The sequence below is a fragment of the Schistocerca gregaria genome, chromosome 1 (assembly GCF_023897955.1).
Source record: "Schistocerca gregaria isolate iqSchGreg1 chromosome 1, iqSchGreg1.2, whole genome shotgun sequence".
Lineage (NCBI taxonomy): Eukaryota > Metazoa > Arthropoda > Insecta > Orthoptera > Acrididae > Schistocerca > Schistocerca gregaria.
The window spans coordinates 375,174,792-375,183,894 of record NC_064920.1 but is presented as its reverse complement, the minus strand read 5'-3'; the positions used below and the strand labels follow the sequence as shown (position 1 = coordinate 375,183,894).

General features: G+C 44.3%; 1 long non-coding RNA gene across 1 annotated transcript; it reads left to right on the top strand.

The window, feature by feature from the left end:
• Window positions 1–1,965: 1,965 nt before the first annotated feature.
• LOC126337511 (uncharacterized) lies at window positions 1,966–7,118 on the top strand. The gene is made up of 3 exons (XR_007565096.1): window positions 1,966–2,021; window positions 6,578–6,786; window positions 6,930–7,118. It is a non-coding gene; the product is annotated as an uncharacterized LOC126337511 (long non-coding RNA).
• Window positions 7,119–9,103: the final 1,985 nt, after the last annotated feature.

Genomic DNA, 9,103 nt, shown 5'->3' with positions numbered 1-9,103 from the left:
TCGTCCATTGAACTCAAGTCCTGCCACAAGTAAAGATAGTACCTTCCACTCCATCCTTTTTTCTTCCAGCTTGTAGGTGAAGGGATCATCCATTGTAGAGTTTCAGTGTGTCTGCTACTAGTTTCGAGTGGTATTGTGATTTTTTTTCCCCAGCAGGATAACACCAGTTGTATGACATCATCAATTTTTGAGATGTGTTGCGATTTTAGGCGCTCCTTGTTTAGCGTTATGCATATAGCTGCGTATTTAGGCACAATCTTTATGATTAATAACGTAATAGGGACTGATCTATACATCAGTTTTCCATGCAGAATAACTAAAATACAGTAACATAACCTTCATCTCCTGCATCTGGACAGTTTGCCTGTGTTGGGGTGTGTACTTCGGCTTGCCGCCCAGAAGGGCTAGGATTCGAGTCGTGAAAAGGGCACCCACCATTTTCAATTTCTCGCCAATTCCTGGGTTGAGTGGGACATCAGCACAGCACTGGGACAAAAAAAAATTCCCGTCATTTTTGAAATTCCCATGATTTTTTGAATTGCACACCAAAATTCGAAATTCTCGCCAATAGGATACGCTGGGGAGGGACAAGAGGAGGAGTGGGGAAGGGAGGGGAGGGGAAGTGGGAGAGGACGTCCATGCCGGGTGGGAAAGCCCATGATGTTCTCGGATTGTGGGTGGGGTTGTGGGTAATCAGTTGATCAATTTAATTACTAAGCACATCAGTTTCATATTAAAAGTGCCCATTACCCTACTGCTTTGCCCTTGGTTAAGAAATCAAGTTTAACTACAGTCTACTAATCTGTGAACTGTAGTTTAGGCAACATAAAACATAATATCTGAAATGTCGTCCATCCAAGAGCACGACAATTTCTTAGATCCGCCCGGTTTCACAGAGCTTTGTCTTAATACGAGGATTGCCCAGAAAGTAATACACCACATCTTCTTTTCTCAGCCGAAAACAATGCCAAGAATGCAGAACGTTAGGTTTGTATTATTAGAAGTCTCCTGAGTGAGCACGCCAAGTTTCTGTCACTTCCAACAAATAGCGTAGCTGCACGACATTTGCAAAATGCGTCTGTAGGTGATGTACGTTACAAGCAACATACCGTCATTGACTTTCACACTGCATAGAGGAAAATTCACAAACGCTTGTGCAAAGTCTATGGAGCATCTGCTGTCGACAGAAATACAATTAGTTGCTGGGCATCGAGGGTGAGGTTATCAGAAGGCGGAAAGCGGAGTTCCACGAATTGCAGCAATCGGAGAAACCATGCATGACTGTCAAACCTGACATGTTGCAGCGAGCTGATGTATTCGCTATTAAAGGATGCCATTCGTGGAAGGCATTTCGAGGACTATGAGGAGGTGATTCACACAGTGGAGCACTGGCTCCGCCACCAGGACAAGGATTGGTAGCGATAGGGCATACGCACACTTGTTTCGCCTGGGTACTTCTGCCCTTAGCTGCTTAACATTTTCTAGAAGGCCAGTTTCTTTTAGAAATGCCCTGGTCTTCTTATCCACCTTGTTTGTGTGGCCCTTTTCTACTTCTCTGTATGCCAGGTCATCCCGAAGTTGTCGCACCTTTTTGTCATAATCTGCCTGTAAGGCGTCAGGCTTTCTCGCGTCTCTGTTGCATTAAAACCACCCCCAGCCCATGTTAAAAGATAGAGCCCTCCAGAAGAACAGTATAGATCTTACGATAACGCTAAAAGGACCACACCAGCTGTGAGTTTTAGCGTGAGACTTTTTCGCGTCTCTGTTACGTTGCAAACTTTAAAAACATTGCCCCGCCACGAAAAGTATAAGGTTTTTCACTGGATAGACAGAATTTTTGTAGGCGGAGCTTAAGGTTAACATTGAGACCCTGATTGGTCAGATGAAAACACAGCCAGATAGATTTTTTTTAAACCAACTTCGGTAAATTGTAGTAAGGAGAGGTTAGGAGAGTTAGTTCCGAGACGGCGAGCTGGATGGCTGCTGCGCCGGCCACCGCCCCCCTGACGAACACCAACAAGGTAATGAACGCACGTGATGCCGCATAACAGCGCATAAGGCTTCACTCAGAACTGAAGAAGTCTTAACTGTTACACCCTCTTTTTGCGTAATACTAGTGTCGATCGTAAATTAAAGCTCATGGTGTTCACATTTGCCACTTGAAGTAAAAATCTGAAACGCGCTGATTTCTCTGTTATGTAATTATTGAGAAGCCACATCAGCCACTGTAATTTACGACAAGTTAGATAAGTAATTAAAGATAGTTGAGGGTCAATGTAGACCATTTTGATAGTTTGCTCTTTTGTGAAACTTAATTTAAACCTAGATTATAGATGTGATATGGCATAGGTCATCCTTCGATCCATTGTAGAACTTGCTTTGTTGAGCGCCATAAATGTCTCTCATCGGACTTCTTCAACCTCAGCAGGATGTTTCACAACCACCTCCTCCACTGCACTGCAGAAGGCCACAACAGAAACATTTATGTGGGCAAATGCGAAATTAATACCCTTGGTTAGTACTTTCAACGTGGTTGAGTCGAATTCCTTCTCTTAAGGTTGAAGATCGTGCGAGCGTCCTCGTTCTGTTGTGCCTTGTTGTTAAGACGTTCAAACGTGAACTCTGATTTCTTCCTTGTGCTCTCCGGCAGGAACCCGGAGTTGCCATCAACTCGGTCCCAGTCTTGTCTGGTTAGAGAGTTTGCTAAAAAAGGTTTAGAGACAGGAACTCTCTGGACTTCGCGCTAAGTCGGTGGTTCATGTCACGTACTGTCTCTCTGACTGATGTTAAGCTCGCTCGACGGTGAATTCTGTTGGCTGCTCTGGAATTGACATGATGTTAAATTCTTGCAAATGCTGGAACCACATCGTCTTCTCGGGATCTCAGCAGGAAACAGAGAGAACTGAGCATTCTCCCCTTCCATTGTCTAAGCTTGCACACCTTTCTAATATTCAGATACATTTCCTTCCCGTGCAGTCTTCTAATGTAACTCTTCTGGCTTTCCCGGCGAAGCGTTGTCATGATGAACAATCGCGTTTCTGCCAGTTATTCGCGTCTTTCTTACAAGATATTTCAAATGCGCGACTTGCAGTCTGCTTCAGGTGCTGCCTGATGCAACCTTGCTTTGGCACCATGCTCTTTCCGCAATACCACACATACAGGAGATGAGCTACTATAGGGACAAAGTTTCCAGTGTATGCCAATATTCCAAGAAAGGATTTAATTCTCTTAGCTGACAGAATAAGAGCTGTGTCGTGTGTATGTACTAGGGAAAAGTGAGAAAGGACCGAGGTATTACCCAGCCCCGAAGTAGAAGCTCACTGTGTAGATGTATTCCTTCAGAGGACTGAAACACAATAGGTGCTGACTAGGGGTGTGCTTCATTTAGTGCACTAAGAATAAGGGAGGTCTTACAACTCTCGTTTCTGTGCAAGGAGCCCATGAAATTCGCCCAGTCTTCCATTAGGGTAAGTCCTGCTAGACGTGGATTCATTGCCGAAGTGCGCTGGATGTATTGCAAAGACCCAGATTACAAGACTCCTGAGTGTTTGGCGCCAGCAGGTACCTGTTGTAGAAAGATCGGACGTGAGAGAAAAAGTAGCCCATCTGTACATCGTCACTCAGCTGACCAAACAGGTTACCGAGGTGTTAGAAGAAATGCGAATGCAGGAAACATGCACAAGATTGGTTCTTCCGCAAAATAAATCAAGTAAGAGATGTGGGTCTTGTTCAAACAGCAATTATAACTTTTCAAGGCAAAGTGCACAGTCTACTTTTGTCATTGGTACAGGCACACAAATTACTGTTTTATTTGTTAAATCTACTCGAGGTCGTTATTATATCTGCTGCATTGTGGACTGAATGGGTTGGAGACAAAGATAATTAGCTCAATAGGTTTACAAAATATGGGACTGAAAATAGACAGACGGAAGTACCAGTTCACGTTCGAAGAACTTTGGAAGCATGACCACCATTCGGATGCCGTTCTAGACAATGATTTCCTGCGCTATTTCCAAGGCATAGTAAACTTCTGAACACAGAAGTCAGTACTGGGGGAAGTATCCATCATTTTGGCAGAGTTCTCAGTATAAGGACGCAATGGGGTCCAGAATAAATCGCCACAATCTGACAATCTACTAAATTAACCTGCAGTAGGATTGAAATTAAACAAAACTGACAAAATGTCGGGTGGCATGGGGAAAAGCATTTGGATAGAAGTGAAGAAAAAATTTTTAAGAGGAGATATTTTCTTTGTGGATCCATTAACAAGAAATGAAGTTTTGCGCAGTAAACTGACACAAGTAAATTCTACAGAGGACAGAAAAATTTTGCCAATCAGCATAGGTAATAGTGACGCCAAAATTCCCTGGATTACCATACTCGCCAAAGTGCACTAATTAAATACTGCTGAGTTAACAGCATTCCAAGAAAATTAATAGCAAGAAGAAAACAGTTCGGACAAATTCTACCTTTGGTATGTTATCTAGAAAGCAGGAATTGAAAAGAAACTTGAATACCTGTGTATGGCAGATTGAAGTGGTAGGGAGTTGTCATTTTTAGGACACTTTTGATATCAAATTAATTAAATTGATCAATTAATCACCCCCACACCTGCCCACCCCAGCCCTGACCACGCCCACCCCTGCCCCCAGATGATGTCACATGTTTTCCCAGCTGCACATGTGTTCAAGTCTCCTCATCCCCCTCTCCCCTCCCCCTGCCGTCAACCTACCCTATTGGCGGATACTTTGAATTTTGGCGGGAATTTCGAATTTTGGCCCGAATTTCTTTGTCCCAGGGCTGTGCTGACATCCTTCCCCACCCTCCATCTGGGAACTGGTGGGACATTAAAAATTGGCTGTAGTCTTTCTGGGAATCGAACACCGGTCCTCCTGGGTGGAAAGTCCAAGTGCACCCCCCCCCCCCCCTTAAACAATTAAATCACCAGAGAGCTACTACACCAGCAGCCTAGCGTCATGTGGTGGCCGCTGTCCACCTTGAGTTGATGGTCCTTCACCAACACAAAAGCAGGTATGGTTAACTAAAAGGAGATAAAAGAACAGCTGTCCCAAATGCAACTTGTTTGTCTAAAGTATAGTGACACAGCCACCACTAATGGCTCGTTCTGCGATGGAAAAGACTTTTCTTGGACAGACTGGAGCCCTTTGGAACAACAGGAAATTCCAGAGAATGGTCAAGTGGGCAATACCCACGCAGCTTACCACCATCTGCAAGCAGCCTTAAGGCGACGCCCCTACACCTGAGCAAAAGCGTGTGTAGTCAGCTTAACAATAGGAGATAAATGGACGGAAGCCTCCCCACATCTGGCACCAGTCCCTTATGGGCGCTGGAGGAGGTCCACTGCCGCCCACCCCCTGACCAGCTGTGGGCTTTCGACATGAAAGGTGCTGCACCATGCGAGCTAACGCGAGAGTCATTAGGCGACCTTGCGACACAACTGTGACACATGCGCTGCTCGGTCACATAACTGATGGTCTCTACTGATGACCGCGTGTCTGCCTCCGTCGGAGAGGTGGGGCGGGGGGGGGGGGGGGACAGACAGCAACTGTAATCTGTATACAATTCTACTTTCGGGGCTCGCTTTGTTGGTCATTACTGGTTTCGAAGGGCAGCGTCTTTCACCACAGCTCTGTCCTAATACTTTTCGAGGACTGCAGCTGGCACTGGGTGTGTCAGATTGTCCATCTGTGTCAGACTGAACAAAAAATGTTTTTCTAAAACTTCATTCAATTTTCGATTCACTTGCCGGCAAAAACAGCATGGGTGTGTCAGACTATCCATCTGTCTCAGTATGAACAAAGAGTGTTTTCCTAGGTCTAGCGGCTGCACCCAATATTACATCCATCTGCAGGCAAACACATGACGTTTCTCTCAGATCTTTCTTCCCCTCTCCCCCTCCTCCCCCGTCACCCCTCCAACAGATCTATCAACTATCCTCAAACAGCTGCACCATGCCTGCTTGAAGAAAAAAAATTCAAGTTATAACTTGCTGGTATGGTACTCTGAATTCCTATTGGTCCTCTACAAAATAGAGGGTGGAGTCTGAAGCTATATAAAGCCCAACCCCCACCACAATCATATCAGTCTTGTGATTCCTACCCCATGAAGTGCTCAGCCAGCAGTGATGCCAGCGGCAGTGGGGGTGGAAAACGACCAAACTTGAGTCAATTGCCATGTCAGTATTGATGTATTCAGATCCTAACAAGCGTTTATAAAACTTTTGATCTCGCTGTTGGAGCGATAGAGCAGCAGCTGATTGACGTTAAGTTGCTGCTGCTGGAGTCTGAAATGCAGCAAGAAAGTAAATACAGTTGTAATATATTGCCATTAGCCTTTTTGTTGTGTGAGGTATATATAAATTCATTGTTGTGGATGTTTCTACTACTCAGGAGGAAAATGGGATTCCTGTAAGGGTATGCGTGGTGACATCACTTGCATCTGGTATGAACTTTTTACTTATTTACTTAATTTTTTCGTAGTTATAATCAGTATCTCGATGTAGTCAAATTCAGTACAAATTTTTTTGCTCTTGTTTCTAATAGTCAATATCTTGTAGGTGACTTCCGCAAGATGGGTCGATGGCTCCACACAACAACAGCAATTCTGGCGAGGGTCAGATGCTTGAGTGGGAACATAAGATGGTGGCTGCTGAAAGACAGTGCGATCCCTCCCTTCTGTTGCAGGGGATGGATATATTTGACTGGGTGGGAGAAGTGCCAGAAAAATCGACTGAACTGCTCAGTCGTGGGACCCAACATGTAACAGGTGATTATAATGTGACCATAATCATTTAAGCATATAATTATCAAGGAAAGGTGATTTACTTAACTGTCATTGATTGTTTACAGTATATATTTTAAAAAATCTTTAGCGTTGTGCTTAATTTTTACGTTATTCGTATGTTACAGACGTGGAACCAACACCACCACGATGGGAGATGGCTGTGGCATGTGCACCTTCTAACAACCCTACCACAACGAAGGTCAAAAATTAATTATGATTGTAGTGTTGCTCACGCTGCTAAATATTGCATTTTCGGGCAACAACAAAGTTATATTATGTGGCAGGTGTCATTAGAGCGTAGTTAATAAAGTCATTTCTTGAAATAATGGTAAACTAGGCACTCATCTTTTCGAGTTTCCCACATTGGTCTCGTTGTGAACTCATGGCTCAATCGTCGAAAATCTAGGCAGTGATGATTCCAAACTCGGATGCAAAGATGCCTAGGTGTTATTCTGCGGTATTCAAAAGTTTTATAGATGTGTTTCATAAACCATTCTTGAAGATTAAACTTTTGCAAGTTAGGACAATGGTGATGTAAAAAAGTAATCAACACTCCGAATTTAAGTTACAATTCTTTTTTATTACTTTTGTTACAATATCACGTAACTCGTTCCAAAACATCACTTCACAATATAAAACATACTTGAAAATATTTTCCTCACTGTTGAAGTTCACATTTCATAAACTGACTACAATTTTCATCTTTTTAACATGACGACCAAAACTTGACTCTCTAACAACCGTTTATACGCCCAAAAATCAGAGTTACAAGTACGTCAAAGATCATAGTAACAAAAGAAAGAATACACATAAGAATAGTATCATTGCAATATATACATATCGAAGTACCTCTACATTAATGAAATCAAATCTGAACGTTGTCACGGAAATATGTTAACTATTTTACAGAAACGCAATAGAATATTGCTGGTATCGCGAGGTTGAGGTGAGGTGCCGTAACGGTTATGTAATTCAAGTACCATTACAACCTAGAGCAGTGGTTGTGGGGGCTGGTGTCAAACAAACACAGGAGGGGCGTGTACTGCCGTGCAAAGCGCCATTCGTTGCCACACGGGAGGTGGCCGCAGCTGATGCAGTTGCTGTATCCGAACCACCGCACACCGTTTGGGGTCCTTGGGTGGTTCAGTCAGAGCAACGATCTCCCCCCCCCCCCCCCCCCAGGCTGGGGATGATGAATGCTTCACTATGCAGGAGCATCAAGGAGCGCCCTCACCGCAGCCTGGGTGTTCCCTCAGGAAGTCGCAGCCACCATCTCCTACTACTCACACTCCGACTTTTCGCCCTCGCTGGAAGCATAAGGTACTTGTACTTAGTATATATCCCTCCCACCTGAAGGCGCCTCATACACAGCGCCCTAATCCACCGCCTGAACGCAGTCGTCACCTAGCTGTAGTATTATTAATGATAATGAACCTGTGGCTAGCGGTAGTGCTCCATCCCGTCCCGAAAGTGAAGAACGTCAGATTAGCGGCGTCACGACTCCTCTAGAATACTCGGGGGTTGCTAGGGCCTTTGAGGGGAGTATCTCGTTTAATAGAATAGAGAATCCGGCTTGGGGGGGGATCTTGATGCAACCAGGTTTCTAGAAGTGTGCCTCCCGGCGTTGGAGGCGGAGCTCCAGAAAGCTCTAGACGATCCAAGATGTATTGCCATTTAAGGTAATGCAGTGCTCTGCTGCGAGTTGACCCACCAGCCCAAACAGCTGGGTGCTGCTGAGGAGAAAACCTTACATTACATCTGGGGTGATAATGGCATTATATCTCGGAGTACATCAATTGCTGAGCGGTGTCGTGAATCAACCTTGGGTGCTATACTGGCTTGGTTTTCGGAGATGGAAGTAAGAGGTTCAGCTAAAGCACTCAGCCAAATACCACACCTGGATATCCATATTCATGTCTATGATCCGTTACATGGAGGGTCCAGTTATATCAAACTCCCTGAAGATATTAAGAAGAAGCATGCTTGCACTAACGTTCAAAGTGAAAAAGATAACACTTGTTTTTCATGGTCAATCCTGGCTTGTGAAAGAAAAATCAAACAGCATCCAGAGAGTACATCTCGATAAGGAATAGGTCTTAACATTCGTCGATGTTATAACTTTGATGGTATCGAGGTCCTCATAAACGTTCACGACATACCAAAATTTCAGGCGCAAAATCTCGGAATGTTGGTTCACATTGATGGCATGAAGAAGAAGCAGAAAAGGAAGCCAGATGAGCAGAACAAGCATACTACAGTTGGTCCACTCCATTTTTCGAAATATGCAGGTGAGTGTGAT